General features: G+C 48.9%; 1 protein-coding gene across 11 annotated transcripts in view; it reads left to right on the top strand.

Annotated features, from left to right (window-relative positions):
* The window catches only part of MARCHF2 (membrane associated ring-CH-type finger 2), a 1,824,254-nt gene that overhangs the window by 716,857 nt on the left and 1,094,583 nt on the right, over window positions 1–12,814 (top strand). The gene's annotated exons all lie outside the window — the stretch shown is intronic.

The raw sequence follows: 12,814 nt of genomic DNA, 5'->3' as shown, positions 1-12,814 counted from the left end.
GTCTCCTCACTATACAAGATTTTGTTGCTGGGTGCCCCGCCCCAACCCTCCAGGGCCCGGGATGACTGGGCGACTGAACTGGAGCTGGAGCTCACAGACCACCTGTGGGGGAAGATGTGTTCACACACCAGCAGAGTTTCCCTCAACTTCCGTTACCGCACTATACAATACAAGCTACTAAACAGGCTGTACTATACCTCATACAGGATCTCCAGGTTCGCTCGAACCAACCCACAATCCTGCCCTTGCTTTGGTGCAGAAGACGCCCATCATTTACACATGTTCTGGGTGTGCCCGAAGCTAGCAGAATTCTGGGGCAAGATCCTGGAGAAACTGTCTGAAATCTGTGACACTGCTGTCGACCCAGACCCGATGGGAGCTCTGTTTGGGATGTGGCAGGCTGACCGGGCTAAATGTATGGCCACATTTTTTAATGTGGGCTGCATTGTGGCTAAAATGTGTATTCTACAGAACTGGAAGCGCCCCTCTCACCCCTCATTCCAGAAATGGCTAAATCTACTTACCTGATCCCGCAACTGTGAAGAGGAATTTCTTAATATGATCCCAGTTCGATCCTGCCTCAAAGATATTAGGACTGCCTTCAACAGTTACCTGCATAGCCTAGATGAGACTTCCTCAGTGGATGATTCCTCCCAGACCTCACATTAATGCACTGTAACATCTTGATACATCGTGATGCCTTTACCCCCCACCTGTCGTCCTATCATTGTTTCTCTACCACTGTGTTGATTCATATATGTACTCAATATATTGCCTGCTTAGATGTATGTGTATGTTATATGCCTCTGCCAACAAAAATAAAAGTTAAAAAATAAAATAAAAAGAAGAGTGGGCTCTATGGTGTTGTCTACTCGAGTTTCGGGCAACTAGACAGACCTATAGAATTTCCGTCTAGTGCACCTCATCAGGACATATACATTTTGAAAAAACAAACAGTTCTTATTGCAGTCATTCAAGTTGGTTTGTATTGAATGTTGTCCGATGTTCAGTGTATAAGTTCTTCCAATTTACAGAGTCCCATGCTTCTGTAGCTCAAATGTATATCTGAGGAAGCCACCATTGTTTTTTGGATGTACTTTTCACAACTAAGTCCCAAATTGTGTTGTGCTACCTTCAAAAAGAAATGCTCCATACAGTTCTATCCCGGTCACAGCGGTGAGACAAATTCTGTGTGCTGTTCAGATCTTTCAAATACGTTCTATTTCCTCCATGCAGAATTCGATTTGACTGGCCCTAAATCCGGACCAAACAGCTCAGGGGGATGTTGCTGTCGATTCACGTTGCCCATGTATTTTTCCGAATGGAATCTTGTTGTTTTCTTTTTTTACTTTGTTTTTATTAAGCGTTTCAACATACAACAGATCCGCCAGCCAACGCCCGGTGAGATACTTCAGCTACAAACATTAATAAAACAGTGCATACCATGATCCCCCCCCCACTCCCTAACCACCCCCCACGCACAGGCTTACCAGGCTTCACTAGGCTATAGGGTCAAAAGGCATAGGGTCAGAATGAGACTCTGATTAAGACTTTTCAGGGTAGCAACAATAGTGAGGTCCCACACAACATTAAGAGATGCGGCAACAGAAAGGGCTACCCCAACACCCACAAGACTGTAGAGACTTTAGAAGCCCAGTCATTTCACAGTTTCATAGCATCACAGTCCTCATTTAAAAGAACCACAGTCCAGTCCTGCAAGAAAAAAGGCATAGTATAATTGGCGATTGCCGACAATTTCTCGTAAGTGAAAATAGCTAATAACTTGTTAAGCAATTCTGCCTTAGAGGGGGCTGAGGAACTCTTCCATTTTTGGGCTAGGGCCAGCCTCCCCGCCTCAACATAGCCCCCGTCACCTTAGAGAAGGTAAAAAACTTGTTATCAGGCATAGGCATGCCCAAGAGGATCTCCAAGGGAAGAAGTGAGGGGCTCGTACCCACTATGTCCTTGATCCAGCTGAGCAATTCGGACCAATAGACCTGGATGACCGGACACTCCCACCACATATGGTGCCAGGTTCCCCGGTGTGAGCACAACCTAGGACACATCGGAGACACTTTCGCGAACATTCTGAATAGAGTGACCGGTGGCCGATGCCAAGATTGGAGAATCTTAAAACTATGGTCCATGGCTGAGGTGTATAACCCCCCCCCCCCCGAAAAGATAGACTTGATGACATATTTCCATGTAGAGTCATCAAGGGTTAGGCCATTCTTTCCTCCCAAATTTACTTGAATGGCTATCTACCCTCTAGATTAGCGGTGACCAGTACATAATAAATCTTAGAAAGGGAGCCTTTTCTGGCCTTGGATTCCAGAAAGATCTTTTCAAGGTGGGTCAAGGGGCGAATCATATCAGCCAGCCAGCCTGATTGAGAGAGGATCCCCTTGAGATGCAAATATTCGAAGACGGGGAGCGGCTTATCCCTCAACACCTCTGACAGCTGGTCGTATTCAATGAAGACACCCTGGTGAAAAAGTTGGGCAACCTCTGATCAGACCACGATTGCGTCTCACGGAAGCCCCTGGAGCCCAGATTGAACGGGGGGCACCAAAGAGAAGAGAGCCGCTTATTATCTTTGTTTGGCTTCCAGGATGCCCACAGGGCAGCTAGTGTTGGATGAGATCTAATAGGCAATGGGAGGGATCTTGGAGGAGCCCATGATAGGTCTCTGACTTTTTTCAGATGGGCCTGGACATCCTCCACGTAAGTCCAATAAGTCCTTAGGTTATCTCTCAGGTGCTCTAGCATCACACGCAACTGGGCTGCCTTATAATACAATCTAAAATCAGGGAGGCCAAATCCCCCGAAAGATTTCGTGAGCGTCAGGGTGGAATATTTCACTCTAGCCCTCTTGCCATTCCAAATGAAGTGAAGAACACGGGACAGTAATAGTTTGAAAAAGGAATCTGGAACTATGAAAGGAAGGGACGAGAAGAGATAAAGGAGACGAGGTAGTATATTCATTTTAACCGTGGCCATACGCCCAAACTACGAGAGAGTGAGGGGAAATCATCTTACCAGGTTGCTTCGAATCTTTGCCAATAGCGGGGGGAGTTTGCTGCAAACAAATTACCCAGGTCCCTGGGAATATTGGTGCCTAGTTATCTGGTGGACTCCCGCTCTACTCTCATACCCAGCACCTCTGCTCTGCCCTTAATTATGTGGTCCAACCCCCCCATCGGCATTATGCAGGATTTAGTTACATTCACTTTGAGCCCTGAGAAGGAAACAAAGTGGCGAATGAGGCCCAGCAATTGAAGGGAGTCTTGGAGATTAGTCAGGTAGGCCAAAATATTGTCCGCAAACAAAGATAATTTAATTTCACAATCCCCACATTGCACCCCCGAGATCCCCCTGTCGGCCCTGACCTCAATGGCAAGGGGCTCCATCTCCATCGCATATAAGAGGGGGGACAAGGGGCACCCCTGACGGGGTACCTCTAGTAAGCGGCAAACATGCCGAGGTACAGCTATTAACCAGAACCCTTGCTACAGGGCCATTGTACAGGGCACAGACTCACCCACAAAATGTGTCCCATAGGCCCATTCTTCGAAGCATCTTAGCCATATAACACGGTCGAAGGCCTTTTCAGAGTCCAGGCAGAGGAGGTAGGCTTCCAAATCCTTCTTCGAAACCTCATGCATGAGGTCGTTTCCTCACGTTGTCCGACCCTTGGCGACCAGGAATAAAACCGACCTGGTCTCCATGCACCAGGGAGGGGAGGAGTTTCACCAATCTATTCTCTAGGAGTTTATCTAGAATTTTAACATCTATATTGAGAAGAGAGATGGGCCGGTACGAATGGCAGGTGTCTTTTCCTTCCTTCGGGAGAACCACAATAAGAGCTGACATGGATTGAGGAAGGGAGCCTGTGTCAAGGGCGGAGTTGAACACCCTAGCCAGGAATGGGGCCAACGTGGAGCGGAACGTCTTATAGAAGCGAACTGAGAAACCATTGTCCCCTGGTGCGGTACCGCTCTTTAGGGAGGAGATGGTGTCAATTATTTCCTGGGGCGATATGGGAAGCTCTAAGGAGTCAGCATTCTCAAGGGAGAGATGAGGAATGGGAGGAGCTTCTAAGAAACAGTCTACCCGTGTACTCTGATGCATAAAAGCTTTTCGTAATACTGCCTAAACTGTTCAGCTATTAGGCCGTCCTGCAGGATTTTCTCCCCCGCCCGGGAGGAGATGGAATTTACTCTTCTACTGTTTCGGACCCTCCTAATCCTCCCAGCTAGAATCCTATCTGCCTTTTCCCCCCTCTCCATATACCTATGTTTTAAAAAAAGCTAGCTTTCTCTCGGTCTGGCCCACCTGGAGGGCAGACAATTTCACCCTGACGTTTTTTGGAGCTCCTCCCACTTGCCCGGAAGCCTCTGGGACCTCAGCTTCCCCCCTGGCTAAATGGCGGCAATTTGTTCTCTGAACTTTAGCTCCTCCCGGTCCCTATCCCTCTTCTTCCTCGAACCCATCTCCATAAGGGAACCTCTAATCGTGGCTTTAAATGCTTCCCAAACTCCTGTGACGTCCACCTCCCCAGTGTCATTGAGGACAAAGTATTCCCTGATAGCAACTAGAAGGGACTGCCTCATCTCCTTATCTTGTAGCAAAGTGTCATTGCATGTCCACCGAGACCTAAAAGGGAAAGGCGGGGGGGCCCCCAGATTGACTCTGACCAAGCCGTGGTCGGACCACGGGATAGCTTCTACCCCAAATTCTGAGACATATCACAGATGGAAGAATAAACCAGGATGTAATCGATCCTCGAGAATGCCAAGTGCACTTTAGAGTAAAAAGTGAAGAATGGTTTGCGGTCGCAACCAGGGGGTTGAGAGTCCAACAAACCCAATTCCCCATTAATCTGACGGAAAGAGTCTGCCAAATTCACCTGGGCCCTTAGATCGGGGCAAGGGTTAGGGGATTTCCTACTTTATCAGGACAGAGAACCATGTTGAAGTCCCAGCCCACTATTAGAGACCCCTCAGCAAATCCCCTGATTATTTCCCCATCTCCTCCCAAAAAACATCTTGTGCTTCATTCGGGGCGTATACGCCCACAAGAGTAAACAACCTGTCTTTCACTGCCCCCTTAACCATGATAAAGCAACCTTCCGGGTCGAATCTATGTGCCTTGGGGGAGAAGTGGGCATTAGGGGAGATCAGGTAAGCAACCACGTGTTTCTTCACGGAATAGGAGGACTTAAACAAGTTCTGTATGGCCCTAGACCTGAAAATCGGTTCCATCACTTTGACCCAATGGGTTTCCTGTACAAAGAGAAAATGAAGTTGGAGCCTAGAGAATTCCCTTGTCACCAAAGATCTCTTAGTAGGAGAGTTTAATCCCCGCACATTCAAAGACACCACAGTCAAAAACTGAAGAGAATCACCCATAGAAAAGATGGAAATATTTCTCGGACTCCTCTAGGGAGCCTGTTAAGTCTGTCCCAACCCCCCACCTCTGTGCACAAGAGTAAACCAAGCAGAACCTTGTTGTACCGCTATCCCCGGAAGCCCCGGCATCCTGAAAAAACCCGCCCAAACCAATGCAGGAAACCCCCTAACCCCCCCGCCCACCCAACTCCTGAACGCCTGGACCCCGAGTTCCAACAGCTTGAGGCTGGACCAGGCCACCAGTGACTCCTCCCCTCAGGGGAATGAGCTCAACATCTAGAACAAGACTCCTCCCCCCGTTCCCCTCCCGGAACACACTAAAGACAGGGCAAAAAGAAAACCTTAGATAGACCAGCCCCGGGAAATCATAAACCCCCTGCCCAGGCCTCGCCTTGAGCAATGGAGCGACAAAAAGAAAGCCACCCCATAGGCTGGTAGTCAGCCGTAAACACACTTTACTATCAAGACCAACAAAAACAACATTTGAAACCCCACAGTGGCCCCGAACAGGGACCCCAACCACAACAGTAGACTGGGCCACCAGCAGGCAGTGCGCCCCCCCCCCGCCGGTGAAAGACCAACCCCACAGCAGGTAACGGCCGTCACCCATTGGTTGAGCCCGGCAAAGCCAGAGCCACTCTCCGAAACTTTCTGTGGCCACGAACTTAGCGTCTTTCGGTACTAGATTCAGGCTTAAGAGGCCCCTCTTCGGGACCCTATTGCGTTCAGTATCTGTGGATGCAGCCCCTGGGTCTCCAAGAAGTTCCTGAGATACCCTGTGAATGTCATCTTTAGTGACTAAAGCGTACTTGTACCCCTCCATTTCAAAAGCAAGTGAGAAGGGGTACCCCCACCTGTAGCGCACTCCCTTCGAATGGAGCATCTTTGTCAGAGAGGCACATAGCCGTCGCCTTGCTAGGGTAAAGGCCGTCAAGTCTTGGTAGATCGAGATTTGAGAGTTCTCCCAGTAAATCGGACACTTCTTTCGAGCCAAGTCGAGGATTTTGCTTTTCTCATGGAAGTAATGAAATTTCATGAGAAGAGATCTGGGGCCTCTGTTGGATGCGCCCGCCCTTTTCCCTCTGTCGATGGTTGGATCATTCGTGTTGGCTTCATCGAAGAGAGAACAAACCACAGCTTTGACTGCTTTAATTATGTCTGATTGCATCTCGCCCTCTCGTTCCGGAAAGCCCAAGAATCGAAGATTGCAGCACCACTCCTGTTAGGGAGAATTCTCATAAATGGCTGATTTCCCTTACCTAATGAGTCCCCCAGCAGCTTTGCTGGATTTCTAGGATTTTATTTTTTTCACCTTTTCAGAGTGTGAGCCTTTTTCCCACTCTTACATGTGTTTTGCTGTGTGTGTTTTTACAATTTGTGTGATCGTGGGCTCTGGAGCCTATTCTTCTCCATGAGCACCACATTTGTGTGTGTTACACAGCACCTTCAGTGCAGTGACACAGGGTTGTCTTTTAGACTTGCCACTGACTCCATTTTTCTGGGAATGACTACTGTCCCCTAGAAACATGTAAAGTTGCCATTAACTTTATGCAGTCTCTTTAAACCACAGACCCAGTACACCTCAACTTACATGGAGTATTGGAAAGGGTTAATTCTTATCCCTTTTTGTCTGTCTCTCTTGGAGCATTGTTTCGTTCCCTTTTCATCAAGACTTGGCTGGTGGCAGTGGTAACTACCCTATTTCTTCTACCGCGGTTATCTTCTATAACCATGGTATTGTTTTAGGCTATCATAGTAGCCTCGAACTTAAAGCCACTTGACCATATTGATTTTAATATTACTCCGGCTGGGTTTATTCTCCATTTCTTGTTGTAAAAGTCTTTCTCGTGTTTTACTCTACACGCCAAACCAGATTCGGTACCTTTGTTCGCCGTCTTTTTGCGGGCTTCTACGCAGAAGCCCTCCTTTAGGCACCTGAAATACTGGGTAGGCAAGATATGAGGGAGGGGTCTTAGAACCCCTGCCATGGGTTCCCTTGGTAACACAAGTCGCACTCCTGTTTAATTGGCTGGGTGACTGTCCTGGTCAGGACTGCCGCCCTGCTGTGTGATTGACAGCCAGGCTGTGTGAGTGGGGGAAAACTGCATAAAAAGCCAGTCTCTGGGACTGGAAAGGCAGAGTCGCCACTGGAACGAAAGAACCAATGAGGAGCTGATGGAAGAGGACCCCTACAACGACTGAACCGCCCGGTGAAGCACTGCTGCAGGTCCGAATCTTCAGAATCCGACGACAGAGAAGATCCTCCAGGAATCTTCTTCCCTTGAGCTGGTGGGACCAACCAGTTCGCCCAAACTTCAAGCCTGGACCCCTCCTCTGGTCGAATTCGCTGTACAGAGCTACAGTGGGCCGGATAGCCAGGAAGGTCAGACCCTGCTTGGGTTTTAAGGAGCACACCTTTTATTTGTTGCTTTGCTTTGCTGCTGGTTTCTTCCCTGCGTAGTGCAGGACCGTCCAGTCGTCCTACTTCTCGTCAATCCGACAGTCGGATCAGATACCGTGAGCCTGCATGAACTACCAGGAACGTCCGCCTCAGCTACAGCTCCCTCTCTGATTTAAGGTACTGTGCACACCCGGTTGCTCGTTTCGTTCAGCCGTGGTGAAAGTGTGTGAAATCTTTCACCAAACCGAGGGCTTGTCCTACTCTTTTTTTAACATTAACTTTTCTGCCGACCAACCTTGTCCGTAAACGGTAGCACGAATTTTACCGCAAATTACCTTGAACTGTGAATCTTGAGCAAAAGACTTTTGTACAATTGACTTTGACCCTAAGCCTTTACTAGCTGATTCTATCACTGTAGTCCCTACTGCTCATTGCCCTGAGTACTTACCTGTTGGTGTGGGTCAATTTCTGCTATATTGTCTTTCCCTCACTTTTTAATTGCTGGAGTGTCATTTTGCTCCCACTTCATTTTGTGAGCTTAACTTGTCTGGAACTTATTGGGACAGGTGTGGTGTATTTAAGATTGTGATTTTTAGACTGCTTATAATAGTGAAATGTTATACAACTGTTGAGTAAATAAATATATATTATTTTACTTAGAAACCTTGAGTCAGTGTTTGCCTGAATCATAGTAATTGCTGTCCTTTATGTAACTATTTGATATTGCTCACTTACCCTTGAGATAAGTCTGGCTGCTCAGCCACTGCTACCACTGTATCTGTGTAGTACAGGCTTGTACAAAAGGTGAATTTGTACTGTCACTTATAGTCTTAATTGTGTGTGGTGTTCCCAAAGGATACTGCATATAATTCTGCCTAACAGCTCCCTGTTCTCCACATCGTCCAGCTTCAAAGAGCATTTCTCCTCTTTTCTCTCTAGCTCAACCAGGTGCTTTTCGAATTGGCTTTCGAGCAGGTCGATTGACGCCGTATTAGCTTCCAGGGTCTGGACTCTGTCATCGATGGTATCCACCTTCTTATCGAGAGAGTCCAGTCTTGCTGCAATGTCCGCTCTGAAGCCCTTTATCTCCTCCAAGAGGGCTGCCATGCCCCTGGTGACAGAGTTTGCATCATCAGGTGCTAGTTGTACAGGTGCTGCCATACAGGGAGATGGCGGAGATACAGCGGGTATATGGCTAAACCTCTGCAGGGAATCTGCCCAACTCTTGTGAGCCTTGGGACACCAGGGGCACTGAACTAGAACTCCGCTCCACGAAGACTGAAAAGAAAGAGGCCCGCAGTGGAATACTGGAAAGCCCAGGGTGGGCCAGACAGTCGAAGACCGAGACTCTCTGCCTCGCAGGGCCTCACACAGCCAGGAGGAGCGGCCAACAGGGAATTGCTTCGGTGATTTGCGACCCAGCTAGGCATTTAGGAGCCCGGAGAGACAGGTCCAGGGGCAAAAAATACGGGGGGCTGCAAAACTCGTACAGGGGGAGAGAGCTGCAGTGTCCAAATGGCCCAAATCAAGCCTCACGCTGACCATGAGGCGAAATCCAAGAGCATGTCTTCAGTAGCAGGTTGGGAGATCTCTTGGGTCATGGCTCTGCACCCCCAGCATGGGCCCGGGGGGGACTATGGAGTCAAGACGATGGGGGTGGAGGAGCGGGACACCCACTCCCAAGCAGACCACGCTCCTCGCCTCTGCGCCGTCTCCTCCGCGCCGTCAAACGCACCCCCGACACACAGGCTGGGAAGGGCCCTCACGCGGCCCGCAGGGAAACAGCCTCAGGTCCAGGGGGGCTCCGCACGGGCTGCCAGAACACACTCCCCACCCGCCTGCAGCTCCCCCGGTCTCCAGCACCTCAGCACAAGGCCATGGGCAAGTTCGCTCCACGCCTCCCTCATTGCGGAATGTGAGGGGGCGGATGGCCGTCTCACTAACTGACTAGGCGCAGCAGCTCCCCGTGCAGTGCAGCTCCACTGCGGTGGGCCAGCGCCGGCGACTGCGATCCCAGCTGGACAGGAGGGGTGACATGCTCCCGCAGCACAGGCCTTCGGCCCCTCCCCCACCAAAGCATCAGCAGGGAGGCCGCGGTTCTCCCGCCGGGCGCCAAAGCGCGGGAAGCACAGATGCAGGCAGGAGAGCGAGATCTCCGGCTTTGGCCCAGCTACAAAGCTCGGGAAACTCTCCAGCAGAGGCACCAGGGGTTCACACGGCCCCCGGGGGTGGTCAAAACGGGGGTGCCAGGGGAGACTGAAGTCCCTGAAGTCTCCCGTTGGGAGAGCTAGACAGAGATGCTTAGAACATCTCAGTGCCCCCTGGTGGTCTCTTGTTGAGTTTTCTACCTCATACTGTATGTGTCCTCAGACACTTGTATATTTGCTTGAACTGCGAACCAGCCGTGTATTGTGTGTTCCGCTCTGTGTCCGCCAAATTGGCGGCCAGCAACAAGATCCCTGTACCGGTGCCGTCGGTTTAAGTTTTGCGACTGGTGCAGAGGACAAAATGTTGATCTTTTTGAGTGTTCCATTCCCATGGTTTTGTCTTTCTTGCTTTCTTTGGCCCACAGGGGCATTCAAGTGGGTACCATTAAAAGTTACCTGGTGGCGCTGTCTATCTTCAATCGCTTGTCCGTGCTCGTCTGAAGAATGTTCCTTAAAGGGCTCACTAATGTGTTCCCGCCGTCCCCTTTCCAGGTGACGGTTTGGGATCTGAATTTGGTGTTAAAATTCCTGATGGGTTTTCTATTTGAAACTTTGCACTCTTGTCCTTTGAGATTATTGTCTTTCAAGACAGTGTTTTTGGTTGCGGTTACTTCCGCTCGCAGAGTGAGTGAATTGCAGGCACTTTCATCTAACCGTCCTTTACTGTGTTCCACAAGGATAGGGTTGTACTGAGTGTACGTCCTTCCTTTCTACGTAAGACAGTGTCTGAATTTCATTCGAGACAGAAAGTGGTTCTTCCTTCTTTCTATCCTCCTCCTCATCTTGGTAAGGAAGAGGAGCGGCTCCATAGGTTGGACCCTAGGAGAGCTCTGAGGTTTTATATTTCTAGGATGTCCAGGGTCAGAGTGGACGATCAGCTCTTTGTGGGGTATGCTGGTCACCGATTGGGCCAGGCTGTTACAAAACAGGTGGATTATCCTCACCATTACTGAATGTTACCGTTTGGCGGGCAAGGACCCTCCTGAAGGGTTGCAAGCTCATTCCGCTAGGGGCGTGGCTACTTCCACAGCCCTGCAGCAGGGAGTTCCTATTAGGAATATTTGTGATGCAGCCACATGGACTTCTATCCACACCTTTGTTAAACATTACTCCCTGGATACAATCCATGGTCAAGATATGGCCTTTGGTAAGGCGGTTCTTTATTCTGCCATCTGATTGGGTACTCTAAATTATTTTCCCTTCTCCATTTTTTCTGGTACTGTTTTGGGAGTCTGTCAAAGATGTGGAATACGTTGGAGGACACAATCCATTCGAAGAACAAGTTACTTACCAACTGGTAACGTTCTTTCGATTGGATGTTCCTCCAACGTATTCCACATCGCCCTCCCAGCCTGCCCCTCTGGAGAATTTCCTATGCGATTGCAGCTTACGTTTTCGCAAGGCTATGTGCAGTCAAGCAGACATTGTATATGTGCATGTCACACGTTATGGAGGAAAAAACATAAACTGAGGCTATGGGCGCTGTGCGTCCTATTTATGGCATCCAGTGACCTCGCCCTCGCCGGAGGCCTTCGAGGGACATCGACTCGACGCAGAACACCCTCTGCTGAAACAGTTTCCGAAGTACACAGCTGTGGACATTACACAGGCCTTCCAGGATTTTGCGGCATGAAATGGCAAATTTTGCGGCATGAAATGGCAAATTTTGCGGCACAAACCTTTATTGCGGTATTTTTGCGGGACATTTTGTATTAACTGGAGGGTGTAAGATTGCCACATTGCAGGAAATAGGCAAAGTGCAAGGCTACAAGAGAGCCAGGGTATCATTATTATGTATCTTTTGTATTAATTTAACAGGAAGAGTCCCAGATGTCTATGGCTTGGCAGAACAGTGTTTGATTTGGCTACATTTCTGGTTTAATGTTCATGCCTATTTAATAGTATTAACTAAATCTCAGATTTCTGGCCCACCGCATCACTGCTTCCTCTGCTCTCTTGTGCAGCGCTTCCTCCTCTGACCCACTGCTATCCCTCGGCTTTCTTGCCTATCACTTCACATCTCACCCATCACTCTCCCTCTCTCTCATAATTTAACCATTTTAAAAACAAATAATTTAAATGTAGATTTTGACCCAGTTCCTCAAATAATGGGGCATTTAAAAAAAGAACGGAGGATATTCTATTTTTAGACAACCCATTTTTGGAAATGAGCAGGTCACCTTATTCTCAAAGGTGACGGGCGCATTTCCACAGGCTTGAGCTGTAGCGCAAATTGTGCGCTGGCCAGCTGCCTTGAATGGTGTTCTGGGTTGTTTGACCGAAGTGTAATTATTTGCGGCGGAATTGACCATAGTCAATTTTGCTGCAAATTGATTTGCACTTCAGCCAAACAACCCAAAATGTACCTTTCACCACCACCAAACCCCCTCCCCTACTTAACTGCTTGGTCGCTGCTGCTTCTCGTGCAACCCTGCGGTGCCAGAACCATCCCTCTAACGCGGGTCGGATCCGACTCCGCAGGGTGCCTTTTTCGTTATTTTCTTTTTTTTCTGTCCCTGCCTCCAATTTTGAGGAAAAAGGGGAAAACACTTCTGCAACCACCCTAGACCATAAATACTGAACTTGGGGAGCGGGTGACACCCCTGCAACACATGTTCAGTATTTATCAAAATCGATCGAATAGTACTGGATGAAATTGGTCAAATTGTAACATTCGATAGATTTTTGTAATCAAAATGGGCAGTACTTTGAATAGAATCTCTCTCCCGACAGTGTTCTGCAAGCTCCCAGCACCTTTCACAGGCACAGGCACTCCAGGTGCCTGCCACTGTAAA

The sequence above is a fragment of the Ambystoma mexicanum genome, chromosome 1p (genome assembly GCF_040938575.1).
Source record: "Ambystoma mexicanum isolate Mex_15411 chromosome 1p, UKY_AmexF1_1, whole genome shotgun sequence".
Classification (NCBI taxonomy): domain Eukaryota; kingdom Metazoa; phylum Chordata; class Amphibia; order Caudata; family Ambystomatidae; genus Ambystoma; species Ambystoma mexicanum.
Note: the sequence above shows the minus strand (reverse complement) of the source record. Positions and strands in the feature narration are given on the sequence as shown.